This window comes from Hordeum vulgare, chromosome 2H (genome assembly GCF_904849725.1).
Source record: "Hordeum vulgare subsp. vulgare chromosome 2H, MorexV3_pseudomolecules_assembly, whole genome shotgun sequence".
NCBI lineage: Eukaryota > Viridiplantae > Streptophyta > Magnoliopsida > Poales > Poaceae > Hordeum > Hordeum vulgare.
In genome coordinates this window covers 267760407-267786706 of record NC_058519.1, presented here as the reverse complement: position 1 = coordinate 267786706, position 26300 = coordinate 267760407, and the positions used below count along the sequence as shown (strand labels likewise).

Genomic DNA, 26300 nt, shown 5'->3' with positions numbered 1-26300 from the left:
GCGTCAATTTTGCGAGATGGCCTTTGTGAAAAAAATAAGATGTTAAATTTGAAATTGTGGTTTGAAAGATATGAATATTAAAAAAAAACTTTAATCTGTAAAATATTTGAGGTTTGAGAAATGGTTAGAAAAAATGGGGGTACCTTGGGTCAAACCTAGGTCTCCCGGACGGGATTGATACGGACAGGGTGGCTAGAGAAATATATCAAAATTCATAATATTAAATGATTATGCTTAGATTCGTCATAAATTTATTTTCCATCCATTTTTATTTAATATTGTGGATGTTGATATTTTTTGCTCTGAATTTGGACAGAGTTATAGAAATTTGACTTTTCAAAAAAAAGTACCCCTTATATTTTTAAACTGGTGAAATGTTTATTTTTTCAAGAAAACGTAAGAGATTTTGCGTTTCATTGCATTGAAAAGAGAGGGAGTTGTTTTGTGGAAGGTTTATCCCATTATTATAAATAAAATTAAAACATATTTATTTGGTGGGTCTTTCATGGTGTGATTTTGTCTCATCCACTGTCAACTTATATTTATGTGGATTTTTTTGGATCAATGGTTTCATATACTATATTGATGCCCTGACCCCCCTCCTCTCGTGTTGTCCTCGCGGGCGACCGAGAGGGCGAACCCTAGATGTCGGCTTCCTTCCCTTCCTCCGCCCCCCTTCCCCGCTGCTGTCGGCACATGCCGCTGGGTGGTGGCGGGCTTCCTCTATCCTTCGCTCGGATCTTGGGCTGGTGCGGGACGGCCTGGTCGCACGAGGGCGTCGTGCTCGCATGGGTCCGGCGGTGCGGCAACTGGCGCGTGCGGCGGAAGAGGCATGGGCGCGGGCTCACGGTGCGGTGGTTGCACGCAGGTGTGGCATGCTCGAGGCTGGATGCAGCGGAGGCTGGATCTGGCCCGGTGGGCGGCACAGGCCGCGGGTTCGGCGTGGGCTGCTTGGCGGGCGGCGGTCCGGCGCGTTGGTGGCAGGGGCCGGTGGTAGGTGCGGTGGTGGTGCTACCCTTGGCGGCGAGGCGGTCTGTTGATCGGCGATCCAACAGGGCGGGCCGGTTCAGTCTTCGGCAGGTCGTCTCCGGCTGGTCTGGTGCCATACGGGCGATGGGGGCGGCCGCTCCTATGTTGCGTCTGCTGAAGTGCGGTGGCTGGGGCTTAACGGTCCCGATCTGGGCCCGGCTGGGCAAGGGGTCCAGCATGCCCCTGCACTTGCGTCCGATCTGCTACTGCGTGTGTCGGTGGAGGTTGTCCCCTCCCACGCGGTTGTGGTACTGCCGGCCGCTATCTACGATGGTTGTGTCTCAGCCAAGTCGACCTCGCTGTGTTTGGTGGGTTGTTGGCATGCTGGAGCTAAGGATTGGTCCCGGGCGATGGATGCGAGGGGTCGGGAGAAATCTCTATCGGATCTAGCCGACACCGATGCGGTGACGCGTGCGGGGGCTCCCTCCCTTCCTGAAGGGCGTCGGATGTACCTCTCCCCGGCTAACCTTCGTGTGGCGGGAGAAATCCTAGGACTTGTCCGCGTAGCAGCGTCGTTGTCGTCGGAGTCCTTGAAGGTGTTGCTTGGCACACGGCAATCCGATGGCACTGACGTGTGGTGGAACTATTCGGTGGGCGCAATAGTTGCGGGACACTACAACATTCGTTGATCCGGCGTTGCTCGCATTTTTTTCTTATTTTTTCTTTTCTCTTTCTTTTGGGCATGATTATGCTGCCTGCCCCAGCACGTATCGTTGGTTGTATTGGTTGGTTGTTTTGTATACAAAGCGGGGAAACCCTTTTTGGTATACTATATTGATGCTACATTATCACATGGTAACACTTTTTTCTAGATGGTGGGAGGATGCACGGGATTGATATATTTGTACGGCCGATTGCTGCTGATTGATTTGTAAATTCGTTGGGCAAGTCAAAATCGTAAAACAAATTTAAAATTGAATATCTCAAGTTAATGAAATAATTTCAAAATTAGAAAATATAATGAATTAAAAGAAATAAATGAGAGTGCTTATTGAGAAATTGTTGACCCGGTTAAAGTCAAGTGACCCAATTTTAAATTGAGGTCTTTAATTAATTGCGAAGTCTTAAAAATTAGAAAGCATATTGGATAGTATAAAAGAATTGGATGAGAAAGATTTAAGAAATTGTTAACGTGATCAAAATAGGGTGATGCAATTTTAATTGAAGATCCCAGTTGAATATGGGCTCTTTAAAAGTAAGGAGCAGAGTGTTACAGAGGATTGGTCATAAATGCGCTAGGTCTTTGCTTCTGCTAAGTTGATCCTGCTAAAACTGAAGATTAATGGTCTAATATTTCTGTCTTCCTAACCATGTCGTTGTGCAAACCATGGGAACACCAAAGCACCTCTAGTATACTCAGCAATCACCTGTGAAAAACAGACCTTCAATTCCTTTTGCAGAGGCACATAATAACCATTAGTTTGGTTTGAGATAGGTGGTAAAAAAAGAATTCCCATCTCATGGTATTGGCATTGTCAACGAAATTAGTTCAAATCATCCATCCTCTACATTTCTCCCGGGGTTGACTGAAATCTGGAAGCAGAATGGACTGTTCTTTCCTTGGTTCAGCATGCATTTCATAACAATGAGCAAGATAAGATGAAAATCAAGCTTATGTTTGGTTCTTTTGCTTTTAGCAATGCCTGTCTTGCCACTGCCATCTAGCATCTCACAAGTGCTTGACTGGCCAGAGTCACAAGTATCTACCAGCATGCAGTGGCGGCTCTTGTAGCATTCAGACACATCATCTGCGTTGATATTTGAAAATAGAATCTCGGCAACTTTATTCTTCACAAGAACAGGAACTTGCCCAGCTTGGTCTTGCACATAGATCTGCAGATCGTGAAGATATGGTTTTACTAATCTATTTCCAACAAAGAAACTGTTTGAGGTTGGGTGCTAGATCTCTTACCATGAATGGTTTATATATCTGTCCAATAACATGGAGATACTTTGGATTATCACGGCAATCGATTGGATAAGTACTGTCTCCATGAAGATTCCTGAATAGAGAGTTCTATAAATCATGACAAGCAGAGCAATATAGATTAACTGATGAAATGTTGACAAGATGACATGCATTTGCATACTTTTGGTATAAAGGTAAACCACATAACTTGCATCCAATAGTAATAAAATCTCTGACGATATCATTATGTCCATTCAAGGAATGTTTGTCCATGACTGACAAGTGCCCCTTCAATTCAGGTCTTAGAGAACCCATTAAGACAATTTTGCCAATAGATGCATAAATATTCAAATTACATGGTTTGCTCTGAGGTAGTAGTTCTGAGATGGACAAGAAGTCTGCCGAATCATTTTTTATTCTTTCTTTCCAATTCTTCGACATCACCTGCAATCAATATAGGAGATTTATAAGTTACGTAGTATAGATTTTTAAAAGAAAATGTTAATGTTACATCTTATCCAAGAAGACAAGTTAAATAATTATGATCTACTTCTATCAACACAGAACTTATGGAGTGAAAAACATGAAAGCCTTGATTGTGTCGTTCGTCTATTAACATTTATAATGTGAGTGCGTTACTACGGAACAACAAATTCAAAGGTAAAAGTACCGATGTCAAATATTATTCGAATTTATAATGTGTCTGTTTTATGTGGTTATATGACTATGTTGAGATAATATCATTTTGGAGTGTCTCCTCACGATCTTCTCTCCTTTGTCGGTTGTCGCCCGTTGTTAATGACGGACTACTTTGTCCTCATTCTCTCATCTTCTTACTACCATGCCAAGTGTAATAATGATGAGCAATCGTTAATATTTTTTCATCTTTGACCTTCTCTAGCGTGTCCTCCTACCAGATCTTCTATAGCACCATCCATCGTGGATGTCGTATTTCTCAGTCATCTAGACCACTCACGCCAACCCAAACGTTGCGGTCTTGCTCCTGCTTTCTTGCTTGTCCATGTCCAGATCCTCCTAGCTGGCCAAGTGTTATTTATTTCGTCATGCCATCGTGTCACACATGCTATTTGTGCTTAACAACCATCCCATTGTGACATGTAGATAAATTAGTAGTGTTATTGCCTACATTAAATTTCAAACTACAACTTAACAAACTACCAAGCTTCCTATATCTTGCCCCTTGCGACCCAATAACCTCACTATGTGTGCATCACTTATTCAATTTGTCAAATGCATCCAAGTATGACATATTTTCCGTTTTCACCAATTATAGCTATAAGCACGTGCATTTTTGTTTCATTCCCTCCCTATCAGCCCCCATTTGCACTCTTTCTCCACGACCGAATTTAACAAACGGAATGAAAATTGACACATGCATAGGGGCACCCTTCTATGATCATACTGGAAACAGTCATTTCTATGTCAAATATTCGGTAAATTGGTGTTGGAAGATCCCATTAGATGGATTTCAGGCATCCTGATTATTTTTGCATCTGGTCAAAATCTTTTCGTCGACATATTATTGCGACAACTACATCAGTCAGTAGTTAAGTCTTCTCGACTGACAAAGAAAAACTAAACTCAAAACTCTACATGACCGGATTGTTTATACAAAGCATTACACATTTTTGATTTTCAGTCTACGTTGTCTGCTTGTGCCTATAGTTCTACAGTTGGTGCATACATACAGCATATCCACCATGGTTGATGACCTCGCAGTCAACAAAGTTTTAAGTCAGTAAGCATTTTCTGCTCATTGCAAGCATGGCAATGACTGCATGACCAAGCAAACATGTTCAGGTTCCTTTGGCATAGGGAGTGGCATCCCAGCTAGAAATAGGTAGAGACAAAACAGACAACACTACCACAAGTGCAAAGCTGAAAGAAATTGCAAAAATAGAAGAACTTAAAACAAACATGTTTGTTATATAATATATAATCCAAGTGATCTAGCAAAAAGAATGCAAACAAACTCTTTGCCTGTTCTTCCACTGAATAGATTGTAGTTATCTATTCTGAATTTATGATAGTATAAGCTGCCTTTTGGGTTTTCGTGATACAAAGGAAAACAAACGGAATTGGAAAACACAAGTAGTAACAAGAACAAAAAGGCTGGGTCATTACCGCTTGCATCGCCCACCTAGCCTTGCTATGAGCACGTGACCACCATGTGAGATATGACCGTGCATATGCCGCTCGTACCCAGCCGGCGTCCGGTTCCTCCATCCCACGCGAAAGCTACGTGTACGTCCACGCTTAGGACCCTAGAATCCCTATCGTCGATTGCCTCCTCTCCTAATTCCATCAATTGTACCCTCACGATGGAAAGAGAGAAGGAGAGATTTCCGCGTGACGTGGGAAGCGCCGCATGGGGGATCGTGGGAGTTTGGTTCACCCAACTCCGTTTTTTAAGTCATAAAAAACCATATTTCCATTGTGGGAGGTTTCGACTGCGGCTATTTTCCTGGCGATGGCAGAGGCGAGGATGCTGGTCGAACCATCACGACGGCATATTCTGCTTTAATAGTAGAGATGTAACATGTGAAATTGTGATATAATATGGAAGTGAAGACTCAGGAATGACATCCAAAGGATTTTGATTACCATCTTATTAACAAGCTCATTTTAATGAAAATCCATTGTTTGAACCTTTAAACAGAATGTAAGGGAAAAAAGAAAGAATTAAATATGTAGATTCCTACCTATACCAATCAAACTAAAATCACAATGGCTTGGCAAATTTGTACCTGCTGATGATTTTCTGCACAAGTACTTTTGGTGTGTACGATCCACTCTCACACTCTTCGTAATTTTGATCTTGTAGCATTCCCGAGTTTACAGTTAATTAAGAATTCATCAATTCCTAATAAAAGAGCCCATGTGTTTAGTTATCCAGTAATAGTTTTTTCTTCTTCTTAAACACAACTATCTGCTGGAAAATAAATGTAGAAGCTAATATAAACATGAGGGAGAAGGGGTTTTTTGAATATATTGCCCACCTTTTTCCCATCAACAAAGCCCTTACACTGTTAGTCTAATGTATATTTTCCCAATTTTCTCGATAGTAAAGATGGCAAAAACATCATTGTAATTACCCTGGGTCACCGCATTTTTAAGTACTACAACCAGGACAATGCCAGTAAAGACTAAAGAACGGCAATGAATAAAACAAATGCAAAAGTCATACCTTCTGGTTGCACTAAATCTTTAGGGTCCATCAAAATTTGGACTGCAGTCATCTGAGAAGCTCTTCCCTCCAAGCCATTTATAAATTCTACTATCTTAATATCTGAAGAAAAAGAACGAGAATGTCTCACCACATGTTGTTTGCATGCACGTAAGCTACTTTTATAGGTTAAATCAGAAACAAGCTTACCTGATATGTTTGTTTCATAATTATGAGCATGGACAGACCAAGAAAACATCATATTATGAGCATGATTGTTTCATAATTTTATCTTTCTTACCTGATATGTTGATTACCAACACAACATATAACTTTTTTTGAGTGAATCGCAACATATAACTTGGTTCCTTTGGGGATGAGGTGAGAGCACATCCATTAGAATAAGACAACCAAACCAATTGATTAAGGAGTTGGGGGTGGTCATGCTCTCGTTATCACTGGAACCCAGCCAAATGTCGCAGGGAGATGCTCGCTCACACTATTCTCTTGTTCCACTATACATTAACAATCTTTGAAAAAATAAAGAAAAGTCCACCTCTTACTTTCCAATCTACTTTCTGTACATCATGATTATCCAGAAGAACCAAACATCAAGTATATAATGCAGAAATTATTGGGTTTACAACATAACCATTCATGTTAAAGAAATTGAAAATTTGTATAGAAAGAACAATTATGCACACATGGCAAATTTTGAGGTCCCATATCTAAGATATGAGATTCGAAAGGGGTCTGTAGCGTGGGGCTTTACATGTTAAAGCTCTGAAATTACCTCTAAATAAGTCAAAATAGACCTTTACGACTTCATATTTTCTCATTCTTCCCTCTCGTATCCGAGAATTGAACACGGCCATAGCTACATAATCAAATAAAAATGAACCAAATCAAACCAGTCCAAGTTCTTGTTGCCAAGGCAAGAATGTACAAAAGGCATGTACCAACCAACTGGATAACCTCTGCACAAGCGGACTCTCCTCGTCGTCCACTACTATCTCACTCGGAGCTCTTTGCCGATGAGTACGGCACCTCCACAACACCTAGATAACCCTCCTCTTAAAGTTCTGACGGCTGACATCCAAACAACAGTCAATTTACAAGATCAATTCTATCTTTCTTTTGACCATACAAAAATCTGCAAAGAATTCAATTTTATTCAAGAATGAGCAGCTTACTTTTATTCGTAAAAGCGCCTGGCATCCAAACAAAAGTCAATGAACAAGATCAATTCTATCTTTCTTTTGACCATACGAAAATCTGCAAAGAAGTCAATTTTATTCAAGAATCAGCAGCTTACTTTTATTCATACAAGAACAGCAGGCCGACGAAGAAGTGGTTGGCCCTCACCAGGCACAGCTGCCCGGTGGTGCCGAACCCGGGGCGCGTGGGGAATGTCGGCTCGGCACGGCTGATGTCCATCGCCTGGAATTTCTCCCGGAGCTTTGCCACCTCTGCGTGGTAGCGCTCAGAGAGGAGAGGCCCCGCTTGGCGGAAGACGGGGGGAGGTTGCTTCTGGGCAACTCCTCCTCTGCCGCCGCGGCCGCCGTAGTTGTTGCCACCGCGACCGCCGCCGTAGTCGTTGCCGCCTTGCTGATAGCCACGGCCTCGACCGCGTCCGCCATCGCCAGCACCGTCGTAGCCTCGGCCTTGGCCGCGTCCGCCGTCGCCGCGCCCGCGGCCTCCATCATCACCGCCTCCCTGCCCTTGGTAGTACCCGCGCCCACGGCCATCGTCGTCACCGCCACCACCACCACCATCACCACCGCGGCCCCCGTAGAACTGCCCGCCGCCGCCGCTACAGCCGTCGTACCCCGCCTGAGCGGCATCGGGGTCGACCCCGCTGCCGCCACCGCGGACGCCTGCTAGGTTCGCCATCTCCCCCTCACCAGCGCACGCACGAACTGGAAGCGAAGCGGACAGGCGTGCGCCAACCGACTCTCTCGCTGCCTCGTGGATCTGTGAGGAAGAAAGAAACCGATCGAATCTTTTATGTAGATGGTTTTCCGTATGAACGGGTTTTTCTGTATTTAATCGTTTGGTTTATGGAGGGATGAAAAAAATCGGTGGAACTGCTAGCAGTGGAAGTGCTAGCGTTAAGAGGGGGATCACACGAGGTTGAACCATCACACGAGGTTGAACCATCACGACGGCACATCCTGCTATAATAGTAGAGATATTGGTCTGCCTCTTCTCACCCATACTATTGTCTACCACAAGATACCTGTAAGACTTGCAATTGGGACAATAGTCCAGGTGTGCATACTCCTTCCTAAATAAGACACATCCTTTCTCACAGGCATCTATCTTCTCATAGGGCATCTTAAGTACATGAAGTATTTTGTACGACTGGTACAGGTTTGCAGGCATGACATGGCCTTTGGGTAGAAAGCGTCCAAATAGTGTCATCGGCCCACCGTACATGAAGGGGGTGGTACCGCGCGGTGGCGGTGGCGACGGTTGCGGTGGTGTGGCAGGGAGGGCATGGACGAGAGAGAGTGAGAGTGGGGTGGAGTGGGGGCGGAGCTAACCGTTAACTGCTGTCCACTTTGTCGTTTGTAGGCGGACGATAAAAGGGAGGAGGCAGACGACAAAGTTTCGGGTGGGGTGGGTTTGACGCCAGCCGTGAGGGGGTGGGGCCTCTCCCCTTTTGCCGTCTGCCGGTGCCTTCTGTGTCGTCAGCTGGCACATGACAAAGTGTGGGGCTTGGGCCTCGACCCTTTGTCGTCTATAGGGGCCTTCTCTGTCGTCCGGGGGCAGACGGCAAAGACATGGCGGATGGAAAATATTTCCTTTGCCATCAGCTAAGCTTTTGTTGCCTTTTGTGCTTCCAGCTAATGACAAAGAAGCTCTTTACCATCAGCGAGCAGACAGCAAAGACAAAGCATATGAAATTTTTTGTGGTTCCAGTAGTGAGCCTGACAAGGATGCTCAAGAGGTGCAGCTACGCGTGCAATTGAACAGTGTTGACTCTTTTGAAGGTAGTCATGGACCTCCTTTTATAGGGCAAGGGGTAACCACACTAGCTATAACGGTCTTTTTACTTGGTGTACACTGCGTACTGCAGTGACGGGAATGCTTGCCAAGATAGGTAGTGGAAATACCTAACTTTGACAAACTGGGACAGGTGCATTGAATGCGTCTTGAGGTGGCGCGCTGGTGACATCTCCCGGCAAGGATTGCCTCTCTCTCTGTGCCATCCGCCCAGCTACATCTTATTATTCTTCCACGCCATATGATGGGTGTCATTACAGATGGAACGCGCCCGATGCCACGGCCATGTGCCCGTGCCAGCTCTGCATTCCTACATGCCTGCTCGACACCTCAGCTGATGTAGACAATTAGCCCCCTGGTGAGGTGGAGCGGCGGCTTGGCAGGCTGGGATCTTGCCGGGTGCAGCGAGCGGGCGACTGCCTAGGCTGGTTTTAGTCTTGTCGCCCCGCCTTGGCCTTGGTCTTGGTCTGCCTCACGGCACAGAGCGAGCCCGACAAGGAGATGTCGGCCTGTGGGCCATGGTAGCCCGTATGTAAGTCAAGGGGACTAACGACCCCATTTCTTAGTACACCGATTGTAGCCCCCGGGCCTGAGCCATACACGCGCGTAGCAATGTTATGCTAGGCTCAAAACACCGCGCAAGCTTGCATGTCCGCGCTTCCCTGTACTGGCATAACATTCCCACAACACGCAACCCTGCGAGGGGCGTACAACATTGGTGGAGAGGTGAGGTCACCCAAGCAGCATGTTCTGTAGCGAGCAATCACATTGGTACACGGGCAGCCAGCCCAAGGCCTTTCACAGGTTATGCAACGGGGACACGACGCGACGCTTCCTCGCCTTCCACCCTTAAATGGCATCGTACCCCCACTTGTCTTGACTGCGCCTTGGGTGAAGCGCGCTTCGCCATTCGTCATAGAGTGCAGCCGCTCAGGTCGCATTCGCGCCCCGATGTTCGTTCGCCTGGGACTACGAGGAGCCAGCCCCGCTTTCTCCTTTTTCTCGGCCCTATAAATAGGGCGAGGACCAAAGGGAGGGCGCAACTCACTTCTGGTCTATTACTCCTGTCAACAGCCGACCCTCTTCATCTTCTTCCTCCTCCCTTCCTTCAGCACGCTCCCTTCACGATGGCGAGGGGTTGCGGAAGGGCTCGAGGCTCTATGGGTGCTGGGAGGGGCAGCCCCTAGAGCCCGATGTGCATCGTGGTGACTATGGCGTGGGCCAGCTCCAGCTCCCACGGACAGACGGTTTCTAGGGACCATGCCAGGGTGGTCCCGTCGACTCGCGGTGGTCACGGCCGCGTTCCTCCCCCATAGCCCCATGATGCGATCCATGCGGGGGCATCGGAGATGGCAGTGACTCCCTGATACGTCTCCATCGTATCTACTTTTGCAAACTCTTTTGCCCTTGTTTTGGACTCTAATTTGCATGATTTGAATGGAACTAACCCGTACTGACGCTGTTTTCAGCAGAATTGCCATGGTGTTGTTTTTGGCAGAAATAAAAGTTCTCGGAATGACCTGGAAATTTATGAGGATTTTTTGTGGAATATATAAAAAATACTGGCGCAAGAATTACCTGGAGACACGGAGCGAGGAGCCCACAAGCCCAGGAGGCGCGACCCCCCCCCCCCCCCCCCCGTTAGGTCGCGCCTGGCAGGCTTGTGAGGCCCTCATGGCTCCGCAACCTCCAACTCCAGCTCTATATATTCTCTCTCACCCAGAAAAAATAAAGAGAGAAGAGTTCATCACATTTCACGATACAGAGCCGCCGCCACCACCTATTGTTCATCGGGAGGGCAGATCTGGAGTCCGTTCTGGGCTCCGGAGAGGGGAAATCGACGCCGTCGTCATCACCAACCATCCTTCATCGCCAATTCCATGATGCTCTTCATCGTTCGTGAGTAATATCATCGTAGGCTTGCTGGACGGTGATGGATTGGATGAGATCTATCATGTAATCGAGTTAGTTTTGATGGGGTTTGATCCCTAGTATCCATTATGTTCTAAGATGGATGTTGCTACTACTTTGATATGCTTAATGCTTGTCACTAGGGCCCGAGTGCCATGATTTCAGATCTCAACCTATTATGTATTCATCAATATATGTGTGTTCTTGACCCTATATTGCAAGTTGTAGTCAGCTACTATGTGTTATGACCCGGCAACCCCGGAGTGATAATAGCCGGAACCACTCCCGGAGATGACCATAGTATGAGGAGTTCATGTATTCACTATGTGCTAATGCTTTGTTCCGGTTCTCTATTAAAAGGAGACCTTAATATCCCTTAGTTTCCATTAGGACCCTGCTGCCTCGGTAGGGATGGACAATACATGTCAGGCAAGTTCTTTTCTATAAGCACGTATGACTAAATACGGAATACATGCCTACATTACGTTGACGAAGTGGAGCTAGTTACATATCACCCTATGTTATAACTGTTACATGATGAATGTCATCCGACATAATTATCCATCACCGATCCAATGCCTACGAGCTTTTCCTACTGGTCCTTGCTAAGTCACTTTACCGCTCCTGCTGTCACTACTGCTACTGTTACCGCTGCTACCCTTACTATCACACTACTTTGCCACTGAAACCTTGTTGCAGATACTAAGTCTTTCAGATGTGGTTGAATTGACAACTCAACTGCTAATACTCGAGAATATTCTTTGGCTTCCCCTTTTGTCAAATCAATAAATTTGGGTTGAATGCTCTACCCTCGAAAACTGTTGCGGTCCCCTATACTTGTGGGTTATCAAGACCTTTTTCTGGCGCCGTTGCCGGGGAAGCATAGCTCTATTCTGTGAGTCACTTGGGATTTACGTCTGTTGATCACTATGAGGAATCCGAGAGATCCAAAAACTAAAGTCTCGCCCTCAACTATGAGGACAGGTAAGGAACTGCCATCTAGCTCTGCACTTGATTCACCTTCAGTTATGAGTAAATTTGCGACACCACCACCTGTTGGTAATTCTGATATGTCACATGTGCTTAATGATGCTACTTCTGCTATCCATGATGCTTATGATGATGCTTTGCTTGATAATGACTTGCCACTCGGTGCATTTCTTGATGCACAAATTGCTAGAGTTACTGCTGAATGTGATGATACTTCTGAAACTGATGAAATTACTGAAGTGGAACCTGCTGTTACACCTGTTAGACCTAGCTCTCCTAGATATAAATTCCCTGATATATCTAAGGGTTATGTTATGGAGGGAGAGGTAGCTGAAGACTTTCTTGCTTGTAAGGATAGCTATGATCTTGAGAATTTATTGCGCAAGTGGAAAGAAAAATCTCTGAATGCTAGAATGAAATACGATCCTAAGTTTGCTACTTCACCCATCTTTGTTACTCATAAGGATTATGAATTCTCTCTCGATCCTGAGTTAATCACTTTGTTTGAATCTAATCCTTTCCATGGTTATGAATCTGAAAAGATTGTAGCACATCTTACTAAATTGAATGATATAGCCACCCTATTCATGAATGAGGAAAAGATTCGCCATTACTATATCCTTAAGTTGTTTCCTTTCTCACTAAAGGGTGATGCTAAGACTTGGTTTACTTCTCTTCGTCCTGGTTGTGTGCGTATTCCACAGGATATGATTTTCTACTTCTCTGTGAAATATTTTCCTGTCCATAAGAAACAAGCTACCTTGCAGGATATATATAACTTTCTGCAAGTTGAAGAAGAGAGTCTCCCACAAGCTTGGGGGAGGCTTGTCCAGTTACTGAATGCTTTGCCTGATCACCCTCTTGAGAAGAATGAAATACTTGATATCTTTTATAATGGACTAACAGATGCTTCTAGGGACCACCTAGATAGTTGTGTTGGTTGTGTTTTCAGGGAAAGAACTGTGGAACAAGCTGAAATTCTATTGAATAATATCTTGAGCAATGATAATGCTTGGACTATTACCGAACCACCTCCGAAGCCAACTCCGAAGAAAAGAGGTATTCTATTCCTCAGTCCTGAAGATATGCAAGAAGCCAAGAAATCTATGCAAGATAAAGGTATTAAATCTAAAGATGTTAAGAATCTACCACCTATGGAAGAAATACATGGTATTGATAACCCGACACAGGTAGTAGAGGTAAATTCTCTTTGTAGATTCCATGAGTGATATTCCTTTTCATAAACCTGCTAGCTTATGCTTAGATAAATTTGATAACTTTCTTGCCAGACAACAAAGTTTCAATGATTATGTTAGCAGAAAATTGAGACAAAATGCTCGTATGATTAATCATATAAGTGCTTGTGTGGATAGAAATGCCAATGATCTTAAGCTTTTGAGTAAACATGCATCTATGGTCACTACTCAAGTAGAACAAGTACTTAAGGCTCAAAATGACTTGCTCAATGAGATGAATGACAATTCTGTTAGAGTTTTCGCTGGAGGAGGTAGAATGACCCAGGAACCTTTGTATCCTGAGGGCCATCCTAAGAGAATTGAACAAGATTCTCAAGGAGTTAACACTGATGCACCTAGTCATCCTGTTAATAGGAAGAAAAAAAAGATGATAGGAACTTGCATGCTAGCAAACCTGTTGCTGTTACACCCAAGAATCCAAATGATGTCTCTGTTTCTGATGCCGACACACAATCTGGTGATGAACATGAGCCTAGTGATAATATTGATAGTGGTGTTCATGATGATGCTTAACCTAGTAATGATAAGGATGTGGAGATTGAACCTGTTGTTGATCTTGATAACCCACAACTAAGAACAAGAGATATGATAAGAATGATTTTATTGCTAGGAAGCATGGTAAAGAAAGAGAACCATGGGTTCAGAAACCCATGCCCTTTCCTCCCAAATCATCCAAGAAAAAGGATGACGATGATTTTGAGCGCTTTGTTGAAATGACTAGACCTATCTTTTTGCAAATGCGTTTGACTGACATGCTCAAAATGTCTCCTTATGCTAAGTACATGAAAGATATTGTGACTAATAAAAGGAAGATACCTGAGGTTGAGATTTCCACCATGCTTGCTAATTACACCTTCAAGGGTGGGACTCCTAAGATACTAGGTGATCCCGGAGTGCCCACTATACCTTGCTCCATTAAAGGGAAAATATGTTATGCCTCTCTCTATTTATCGTAGACTTGAATTGGATAAGTTGACACCTATTGAAATGTCTTTGCAAATGGCCGACAAATCAGCTGCTTTTCCTATCGGCATTTTCGAGGATGTGTCTGTTGTGGTTGCAAAGGTTACTATCTTAACGGACTTTGTTATTCTGGATATTCCCGAGGATGATGCCATGGCGGTCATCCTTGGAAGACCCTTTTGAAACACTGCAGGGGCTGTAATTGATTGCAACAAAGGCAATGTCACTTTCCATGCTAATGGTAATGAGCACACGGTGCACTTTCCGAAGAAACAATATTGAGTTCATTGCATCAATGCTATTGAAAAATCTTCATCAATTGTTATTGGAAGGTTCGAATGCCCTATACCTACTGTCAAGATGAAGTATGATTTACTTATAGGGGATATGCACATCCCCGTTGAGGTAACCTAGTGATTATTCGAAAATTCTCCGGTTCTATGTGATTCAAAAAAAGGTTGTCAAGGAGACTTGATCAACCTCATTGACGGATTTCTTTTGATGACCATGAGATGGATGAATCTAGAAGTCACAACCTTCTGTTCCCAACTTTTACTTTCTGTTGTTTAGAAGAAAAATGAAAAATTTAGCTTTATTTTTCTTGTTGTCTACTTCTTCCGTCCCTTAGAAAAGTGACCCGAAAATAAAAGTTCTTCAAATGCCCTGAAATTCAAGTATGATTTTTTCTCGAATATTTGAAATTTTTTGAGATAGAAAGCTAGTCAGGGGGATGCACCAGTGGGACACAAGCCCAGGAGGCACGGGCACCCCCTGGTCGCGCTTGTGGGTCCCACGTGGCCCCCTCCACTTATTCCAGCACCCATCTCCTCTTATACTTCCAGAAAAAATCATTCCACAGCTCAAGCCCATGTTCTTCCTCTTCTTGTTGCGTTTTTCGATCTCCTTGTGCAAAGCCCCATTCACCAAACTGTTTTGGGGAATTGTTACTTGGTATGTGACTCCTCCATTGGTCCAATTAGTTTTTGCTCTAGTGCTATATTCGTTGCGTATTTTGGTGCCTTGGTGACCCTGTTCTTGAGCTTTGCATGTTAATTTTAGTTGGTCCCAAGTATTTTTGATGCATGATATGGCCTCTAGGCACTTGTAGGAGTAGTTGCTATGAGTTTTGTTGAGCCTTGTTCACTTTTCTTTTGAGTCACTAAAAATTTCACAAAAAGAAGATGTTCAGAAAAAACTATCATGGTGGTACCTCAAGCAAAAGGGGTTCCCGTCTCTCGATTCGGGAGCCCGATCCTTATCAGCCGAGGAATGCACAGGTACAAGCATGTGAATGGCCTTCCGATGAATTCATGATTGATGTAGGTTTCAAGGACGAGTTTGATACCTTTGTTCACAACGCCGGGCTCGAAGAATTCATCTCCAACAAATACGAACAGTATACTACACTCACTGCCTCTTTTGTTCGTAGATTCAAATTTTCAGTTGGCCGTGACACATCCATACTGTTTGATCTTTATGACAAATCGTATACATTGGATTTAGAGGATTTTAATAGAATTTGCAAGATACCTAATTGGGGTAGTCCCAATGATCCTCCTGAGTCTTCGGTTAGAGATTTTATTTCTAGTATAACTGTTGGAGAAACTAGAGATATTACGCAGGCTACCATGGGAAGCCTTCATTTCCTTGCCTTACATTATTTTGCCCTCTTCATAGGTAGTGCATTAACGACAAGCTTGAGCATTGTCACCTCTGCGCACCTGACCTTAGTATTCTTAAGAGCGCAGTAACGGGTGATAGAAGTTTCAACATGGGAGCTATAATTGCGAGGAGGTTAAATAATAATGCTAATGAAGGGATTTCTTTGGTGGGATGTATGCCACTCGCATAGCAAATTTTCTTGGAATACCCATCCGCACAGGAGATCCCCCGCTCCATACAGCTTTCCATGATCGCGCCGCTATGATACGTTATCAGTTCCTTGAGAGGGATAATGAATCCCTCCTATACCGGTTAATATTTAACCGACAACGTGTTTTCCATATTACCCTTCCTGCACTTGCCTTCTTTTACTTTCAGGTAAAATGGATATATTACATAACCAGAGGAGAGGCAGAGGAGTATGAGAGGGAGGTGAAGGTTGCTCGCCTCCGTGAGGCAGCTATTCAGGCGGTAGCTGCCGCATTCCCGTACACCCCCCATTATGATTTTGGGTATCGCCCGGACCAGCCGTGGGAGTAGACCAACTTAGGCCAAAAGCCTAAGCTTGGGGGAGTACGTGTTTCTCACCGACTTTATATTCATGCTCACACATTCACTTGGATAGTCGGTGTTCAAACTTTCCCATTATATCATCCATGATAGTTTATTTCTTTTTCTCACTTTCTTCTCGTGTGCTCGTCTAAATTGAGAAAAACAAAAAAAAATAGTTGTAAGTTTACTTTCCAGCTTGCTTAGTGGTAATTAAAAAGAAAACCCAAAAAGATTTCCCGTTCTTCTTTTGCTTGTGGGAGCTTTCCCGTGTAAATAGTTTTCTTTTTCTTTGGGTCAAGGTAGAAGACCATGATTAAAATGCTTAGTGGCTCTCATATGCATGATTGTTTATCCGTCATAGAGCCCGTATTACTTTATCTTCTCCTCTGAGTTTGCTTGCATATTCTATCTTAGTCCAATGCACGAACACTCTCATTATTATTCACATCATTCGGTCGTGCAAGTGAAAGCCAATAATGACGATATATGATGAAGTGACTAAGCCTGGAAAAGCTGGTATGAACTTGACCTATTTTGTTTTTGTAAATGTGACTAGCTCATCGTTCCTAATTCAGCATTGTTACGAGAGAACCATGTTTGCAATGACAACTTAGAGATCATAGTTTTTGATGCCATGCTTAATTAGCTAGGAGCTTATAATGGTTTGTCTTAGATGCCAACATGAATTTCAAGATGATTACGATATAGTATGATAGGATGGTATCCTCCTTTGAATGATTCAAGTGGCTTGACTTGGCACATGTTCACGCATGTAGTTGAAACAAAATCAACATAGCCTCTATGATATTCATGTTTATGGTGATTTATATCCTACTCATGCTTGCACTCAATGTTGGTTAATTTCAATGCATATTGATGACTGTTGTCGCTCTCTAGTTGGTCGCTTCCCAGTCTTTTGCTAGCCTTCACTTGTACTAAGAGGCAATACTGCTTGTGCATCCATTGCCATAAACCCGAAGTTGTTCCATATGAGTCCACCATACCTATCTATATGCGGTATCTACTTGCCGTTCCAAGTAAATTTTCATGTGCCACTCTCTAAATCTTCAAGTAGTAATATGTTTTGTATGTCCGACCCGCTCATGTGGTGACAAGGGGTGGTCAGTATCTTCCATGCTAGGCGTGTTATCCTCGATACGTGTTTATTCACTATCACTCACGAGAAAGGGGCCGGTAATCAGAATGCCCAGTTCCATGCTCAAATCGAAAGTATAATTGCAAGCAAAACTCGCCCTGGATTGTTGTTGGTATGGACGGCATCCGAGGATTCAGCTAGTCGTGGAGTGTGATTGATCGGTGGTGGGGGAGTCAAAACATTACTTTTCAGTTTGGGAACCGCCTATAATGTGTGTAGCATGGAAGATGGTGAAAACTCTTGGTCATCACGTTGACATTCAAAGCATGCCACCCAAAATTATTTATCTCTGTTTTAAAAGTTTGAGCTCTGGCACCTCTGCAAATCAATGCTTCCCTCTGCGAAGGGCCTATCTATTTACGCTTCTGTCTTTGAAGGTGCTCTGCATTAATGTTTTGCGGTCTCAGAAAGGGCTAGCGAGATACCATCTGTTCATATTGTTTCATCATTGTTTTGATTGAAGTTTTGACGTTTGGAACTTATTATTATTGCTTGCTAGTTGATTATGCCATTGATATGAGTACACCATGAGACCTAAATGTCATTGCTTATGTGCTTAGCTTATGATTTTGCTGAAAATCTGAATATGAGTTAGACATAATTACAACAACAAGATCAAACGGAGTTCGGAAAAGTTTTTCTTTTGTCTCTTTCAGTTTATCAACTGAATTGCTTGAGGACAAGCAAGGCTTTAAGCTTGGGGCAGTTGATACGTCTCCATCGTATCTACTTTTCCAAACTCTTTTCCCCTTGTTTGGACTCTAATTTGCATGATTTGAATGGAACTAACCCGGACTGACGTTGTTTTCAGCAGAATTGCCATGGTGTTATTTTTGCGCAGAAATAAAAGTTCTCGGAATGACCTGGAAATTTGCAAGGATTTTTTGTGGAATATATAAAAAATACTGGCGCAAGAATTATTTGGAGACACGGAGCGAGGAGCCCACAAGTCAAGGAGGCGCGACCCCCTAGGTCGCGCTTGGCAGGCTTGTGAGGCCCTCGTGGCTCCGCAGCCTCCAACTCCAATTCTATATATTCTCTCTCCCCAGAAATATAAAGAGAGAAGAGTTCATCATGTTTCATGATATGGATCCACATCCACCACCTGTTCTTCCTCGGGAGGGCAGATCTAGAGTCCGTTCTGGGCTCCGGAGAGGGGAAATCGACGCCGTTGTCATCACCAACCATCCTTCATCGCGAATTCCATGATGCTCTTCATCGTTAGTGAGTAATCTCATCGTAGGCTTGCTCGACGGTGATGGGTTGGATGAGATCTATCATGTAATCGTGTTAGTTTTGATGTGGTTTGATCCTTAGTATCCCCTATGTTCTAAGATTGATGTTGCTACTACTTTGCTATGCTACTACTTTGCTATGCTTAATGATTTCACATCTGAACCTGTTATGTTTTCATCAATATATGTGTGTTCTTTATCCTATCTTGCAAGTTGTAGTCACCTACTATGTGTTATGACCCGGCAACCCCGGAGTGACAATAGCTGGAACCACTCCCGGAGATGACCATAGTATGAGGAGTTCAAGTATTCACTATGTGCTAATGCTTTGTTCCGGTTCTCTATTAAAAGGAGACCTTAGTATCCCTTAGTTTCCATTAGGACCCCGCTACCACGGGAGGGACGGACAATAGATGTTATGCAAGTTCTTTTCCGTAAGCGCGTATGACTAAATACGGAATACATAGCTACATTACATTGATGAACTAGAGCTAGTTACATATCACCCTATGTTATAACTGTTACATGATGAATGTCATTCGACATAATTATCGATCACCGATCCAATGCCTACGAGGTTTTCCTACTGGTCCTTGCTAAGTTACATTACGCTCCTGCTGTCACTACTGCTACTGTTACCGCTGCTCGTTACTATCACACTACTTTGCTACTAAAACCTTGTTGTAGATACTAAGTCTTTCAGGTGTGGTTGAATTGACAACTCAACTGCTAATAATCGAGAATATTCTTTGGCTTCCCCTTATGTCAAATCAATAAATTTGGGTTGAATACTCTACCCTCGAAAACTTTTGCGATCCTTTATACTTGTGGGTTATCACTCCGGAACCCTTTTTTGAGGGCTATGGAAAGCAGGCGACCCTGTGGCCTGTGGCTCTGAGCACACAGTTGCTGCAATGGACCCGTGTTGGAGGTTGTAGACTTCACCCCCGGAAGCGCCATGATCTTGACGCGGGGGTGGAAGTCGTTCACCCGCTCCCGGGGGATTGGCCCTGGGAATCTCCTCCACTTCTGGTTTGACGGCTCCGCCACCCTCTCCGTGAAGTTCTTCGGAGCGATTGGGCATCCGCCTGGAGTGTTGCGCCGAGAGTTCAAGTGGCATATACATCGACACCTCCAGCGACAGTGGCGATGACAACAACGTCTTCAGCATCAAGCAGGAGGGCAATGACTTGGAGTAGCGCGCCCGATGCAATGGAGGGATCCGGAAAATGAGGCCCTTCCTATGGGGCCGTTTCCGAATCGACCGCCAAATTGTAGTGCCAGATCTCCTCCTAGGCGCTGGCGGCGCCGTTAGAGGAAGTCATACTCCGACTTAACATCATCACCGCCACCACTGACCTCTGAGCAGATCCTTTTGTCCTTAAATTGCACCCAATGTAACCTAAAAAATCGAAGAAAAACATTGGGTCCTACTATTATGCCAATAACCTCACTTGTCTCTCTTCTCTCTTTTTTTGCGCCTATGCACGTTAATTTCCTTCTGAAAGCAAAGGCTACACCCGGGCACTGTCCTGAGTTTCATGCGTAATAGGAATGCCAACCGGTGAGTGCCTTCTTGCTGTGGTACGCTTGAGCACCCCCTCAGTAGCATTACGCTAGACAAGGCTGGCCCATAATCCTTGCCCCCATCACCTGGGTTACTAGGCATGCTTCTAGTCCCCCCAGCATGCAACGATTCTGATGAGGGATCAATCCGCTTCAAGTCTTCTCATATAAGTGATAATTTTAAATAGGAGGGAGGGATTTTACTTCCTCTACCGACTCGCCCGCCACGAAGTGGTCGCCTAGAACGCATCCGCCCGCCCTCTCCTTCTTCCCCGGGATGACTTGTGTGTGGGGAGCGCTCTTCCAGGAGAACCCTTCCTTCTTTTGAGAAAAAGAAAAGAATATAAAATAGGATTCATAGGTATCTCTTATTGCTTCGGCAATGACTGTGTACCGGCTGTGATCTAACGCAATGGTCCGCATAATGAGCATAATGTAAGTATGCATTTAGGCAGAAGACAGTTACAGGATAGCTAGTCGTATTACCTTTGCACATGGACATCACCTGGCTTTGTACTAAGGATTACAATCATTGCTGCGAGAGTTGCACAAAAGTGGTTGCCAGGGTGGCCGACAATCGTGCCTCACGGGTAGAAGTAGCGAAGATGACTGATATTCCACTAGTTCTAAACCGAAGTGCCATTCTCGGCCTCCAGGCGGACTGCACCAGGCCTGGTGGCTTGTAACACTTAGTAAGGGCCTTCCCACCTTGGCATCTAATTTCTTGTTGCTCCAGGGGTGAGCAACGAAGGCGAAGCACACTTTTCAGCCAATATCTTGACAGTATTGCATGAAAGTGTTATTGGTGAACTGTGTACCATTGTCGGTGATGATCCTGTTTGGGACCCTAAAACGACAAACAATCCCTTTGCGGAACTTGACAGCCGCCAGCACCATCAACTTTCCCACTGGCTCCACCTCGGTCCACTTCATCAACTTGTTGATGGAAACAAACAAGAACCCAAAGCCCCCGGTAGCACAGGGAGGGGGGCGACAATGTTGACCTGCCGGACTGAGAATGGCTAGGAGAGTGGTACAGTTTGAAGGGATTGTGCCGGTTGGTATATCTCCTAGGCGTGGTATTGGCATGCTTCACACATTGTCGCCACCGCAAGGAATCTTGAAGGGCTATGGGCCAGTAGAACCCTTGCCAGAACACCCTCCCGACAAGGGCTTGTGATCCTACATGGGAGCCACAAATACCCTCGTGTATCTCTGCAAGCAACCGATATCCTTCCTCCCGAGTGATTCACCTCAATTTCACCCTGTTGAGTCTTCGTCTGTATAGATCGTTGTCCATGAACTGGTACATGCTCGACCGCCAGGCTACTCTTTCAGCTTTTCTTGCTCATCGGGGTGGTCTCCTATCTCGATGTATTGGAATATCTGTTGCACCCATGTCGTAGCCCGGGGATCGACAACAAGGACTAAAGGTGTCTCTTCAGCCGCGGGAGCGCTAGATTCCACGACGAGGACTTCTTGTCCTGCCGGAGCTTGGGGCTCACCGTCGAGCGCTTCATTGTCTCCGGCAACCTTCTTGAAGGCCACAGTTGGCTCTGCCAAGAAATAGTCGCCGAAGCTGGTCTTCCTATTCTTGGATTGCCATCACGACGGAGTTAGTGATGGCTAAGTGACTCAGAGTACGAAGGTGCATGGATCCACAAGCAAATTATGAGGTGCTTGTTTCGTCAGGTTGCCGGCGATGCTATTCTCCTCCCTGGGGACATGTTCCATCTATGGACCATTGAAGCGTTCCTTCAATTTCCTCACTTCATCAACATATGCTTCCATTAGGGAGCTTTGATAATCCTTATTAACTTGATGCACAACCAATTGTGAGTCCCCTCGGACTACTAGCTTCTTGATTCCTAGCTATGCTTCTACCCTGTTCCTGGCAAGCAAACCCTCGTATTCTGCTGTATTGCTTGTCTACACCTCCCTGGGGAAGTGCATTTGGATCACATATTTGAGGTGCTCTCTAGTGGGTGCTACGAGCAGCACTACAACACTGGCACCCTGCAGCGAGAAAGCTCCATCCAAATACATGATCCACGCCTGGGGGGTTTCCTTGTCGTCAAGGGTTGTTTCAGGGATATCATCATATGGTGTTGGCGTCCATCAGCAACAAATTTTGCCAGTGCTCGACTCTTGATGGTTGTCGAGCTCTCAAAGTTCAAATCGAAACTAGCCACTTCCATGTCCCACTCGACGATCCGACCGGTAGCCTCTGGGTTCCTGAGGATCCGCTACAGCAGGAAGCAGGTGACAATCATGCGGTACACTTGGAAGTAGTGACGCGGCTTGGAGGGGACGATGAGGAGGCCAAAGAGTAGTTTCTGGATCCCGAAGTATCTCGTTGCTGCAACATCTTCTTCTTCTAGGTTGCTCGTTATTTTGCATCTTGTTTTTCTTATGTATCAGGCTCTTGCATCATTGTGGTTGACCTGGGTTCGTTGGCTGTTGAGTCAGTGGCCATCATTTCAATATCCCCGGCCTCCCTTTTCGCCACTAGTGCGGCGCTTACCGTTTGGTTCGGTGCTGCCAAATATAACAACAACGGTTCCTCATGCTTGGGTCTCACTAAGACTAGGGCCAAGGATAGGTACTTCTTCAGGTCTTGCATCGCTCCTTCAACTTCCGGAATCCATGTCATTGGTCGTGTCTTCTTCAAGATTTTGAAAAACGGCAGGGCCTCCTTTGCTCATTTGGAAATGAATTTGCTAAGAGCAACGACACAGCTCGCGAGTCGATGGACGTCCTTCATGCCCTTTGGTGCCTACAGTTGCTCGCTAGCTTCTATTTTTGTGGGGTTGGCTTCTATCCCGCGCTGACATATGAAGAAACTGAGGAACTTACTAGACGGGACCCCAAATACACATTTCTCTAGGTTGACTTTCAAGATGATCTTTCAGAAGTTTGCAAACATTTCCTCTAGATCTTGGACCAATGTGTCCTTGTTCTTGGTCTTGACTACGATGTCGTCCATGTAGGCTTCCATATTTCTGTGCAGTTGCGGTCCAACATCAATCATGATTGTCCTCATGAGCATGGAGCATGCACTCTTCAGGCCAAATGAAATGTGCCTGGAGTAGTACGTGTCGCATGGGGTGATGAAGGTTGTTTTCTCTTCATGCTCCTTGGCCATAAAGATGTGATGATAACCAGAGTAGGCATTGAGGAACAAAAACAGATTGTAACCGGTAGTCGAATCGACACTCTGGTCGATGCGCGACAACTAGAAGGGGTCCCTCGGGCAAGCCTTGTTGACATCTGTCAAGTCGATGCCAAGCCTCCACTTCCCGCTTTCCTTGCGCACCACCATGGGATTTGCCAGCCATGTTGGTTGGAGCACACCCCTGACTATCCCTACCATTTCTAACTTTTTGATTTCTTCGGTAATAAACACTTGTCCCTCCAGTGCATTTTTTTCAAACCTTCTGCTTGACACGGCTAGCGTGACGACCGACAGCAAGGTGGTGCTCTATCACCTCCCTGGGAACACCGGGGATGTTAGACCGTTCCCAGGAAAACATGTCGACATTCGCCGGGAGGAAGGAGACGAGCGCGCTTTCCTATTTGTTGTCGATGGAGGCAGTAATTTTTTTAGTGTAAGACAGTAGGAAAGGCTCCTACTGCATGTATATATAAACAGCAAGACAATATTACATGTACATTAGGGTGTGATGGGCAAGTGGTGAGGGTGGAGGGGGCGGGGGGTGGGGTGGAGGGGTTTACAATCCTAGGGAGGGATCAACAAAGATGCAACAATGTCGTCCACTAGTTGTGCCTTGCTAGCTGGCACCCTAAATCTAAGGTTGGAGAAGTCCCCTACAAACCTACGTCTCCAAGAAATCTAAGGAACCACGTATGATCTACAATGCCTAGTGTACCAAAATTATGTAAAAATAATGCCTGGTCCTTGATAAAAAATAGTAATGGGCTGAAATATCAAATATTGGTCTGAATTGTTGGGCCTGGCCCATTTAGGTGTGTGATTTGGATAGGGCTAGTAAAATTGTTACCTTATTTTTTTCAGTCATTGGTGATCTGGCATGTCATCATCTTAGCCACGCAGTTGATGCCATGTCAGACCCTACGTGGTTCTGGTACATATGTAATGACCAAAAATTTTGGTCAAAGATTTTATGACCTAGGTTTTTTGGTCAAAGAATACTTGACCAAAACACTAAAAAGTTCATGTTTGTTGACGGCCAACTGTTGACCCACTGAATTTGGTTAAAAAAAGGTCGTAATATGATACCAATGACGATTCTTCGCCAAAAATGGTGGGTCATTATCGACCATATTTCTTGTAGTGTATGCTGGATTCTTATGGTTTAGGATCAGGGTCCCTACAGTGGGAGACGTCGCCACCATGCCGCCTCATGGACCATTCAATGTGCTTGTCCCAGTCTGTCAGAGTTAGGTATTTCCCACTACCTATCCTTGCAAGTATTCCCATCACTACAGATCGCACTATACACCTAGTCAAAAGACCTTATGGCCACCCTGTTCACCCCTTGCCATACAAAAGGAGGTCCACGGTACCTTTAGAAAAGTCAATACTTTATTCAATTGCACGCGTAGTTGCACCTCTCGAGCATCCAGATGGGTTGTTGCACTCTTGTACTTGCACCAACCTAATTAATTATCATCAAAACATGACATAGGGTTATACGCTCCCGAGCGACCTGAACCTGTATAAACTCTCAGGCGTGATCTGGTCGATTGGTGCTCTTCGTGCAACCGAACCCCCCGGAGAACAGTAAAGGGGCCTCCCAGGTCCCATAGATCGTCGTTGTTCTCCCCGACATCTTTGGCACACCACATAGAAGGATCTCCTGTGCGCGTATCTTCACTGGCATTTCCGCATGCCTTCCTTATTGCCCATGGTGCCCAAGGTGACTAAGGGTGGCCCTACGAACGCCCCTTTGATGTCCAAGCATCCCAAGCCAACTGCTATAGGTGAGAGAGACGAGGGCAGGCAACATGCCCATCCCACGAGCAAACACACCCACCCACACCGCACGTAGCTCCACAAATCACGGTCCAAACACCGCATTCGTGCTAGTACAGTATATGTGTGCGGCAGCCGGGGGCGAAGCCGCTGCCACGACCGCGATTACTGAAGCGGCGGCTGCAGCCAGACCTCCATCTCGCCCGTGGGAAGAGGACGCGGGGCGGTGTGCGGGAGACACCCTTGCGAGGACCGACGATGGACGACGTCGCGGGAGAGCACATTGCCAGGATTAAAAGTGCAACCCACGCATCACCCGATCCAGTCCCTAAAGCGGCAGGAGAAGGTTTATCGCAAGCCCAGCTACTGTTAGACTTTCCTCTTGCGTCGGAGATGATGGAGGAGTGGAGGGCGACCATACAAAGCCTATTGATTTTTGCCAACAAGGACAAGCCAGACGCGGCAGGCTACTTGCATGCGCGGCGAGTAGCTCCTAGAGGGCCCGCCACCTGGCTCGACGCCGGTGGATCACACACTATGCAATCACCCCAACAACAGTAGCAAGTGACCCGCTAGACCGATGTGCAAGACGAGGTGTCTCATGCTTCGGTGGACCCGCGAATCAAACAAGCTCAACGCCAAGTCTTGAAGCACCAACGCAAGGAGGACACGCATACCACAATCAAGAGGCGACGTGAAACACGCCACCAATCGGATGGTCGCACGGATCTAGTCCTCGACGAGCCCATGCTTGTGGCGCTTGGTAGCCTACCTTACAATTTGAGATGCCCAGCGTTCACCCTCAAGCTGCGGCAAGTCCGCTGGCCCTCCAGCAGGGCTTTCAAGCCAGAGCTGCCGAACCAATACGATGGCAACATATGTCCATCAGAGTTCCTAGGCATGTACACCATCGTAGTG

At 45.4% G+C, this 26300-nt stretch overlaps 1 pseudogene; it reads right to left on the bottom strand.

Annotated features, from left to right (window-relative positions):
• Nucleotides 1-2487: 2487 nt before the first annotated feature.
• Nucleotides 2488-7000, bottom strand: LOC123426407 (annotated as a pseudogene).
• Between the last annotated feature and the right edge of the window lie 19300 nt (nt 7001-26300).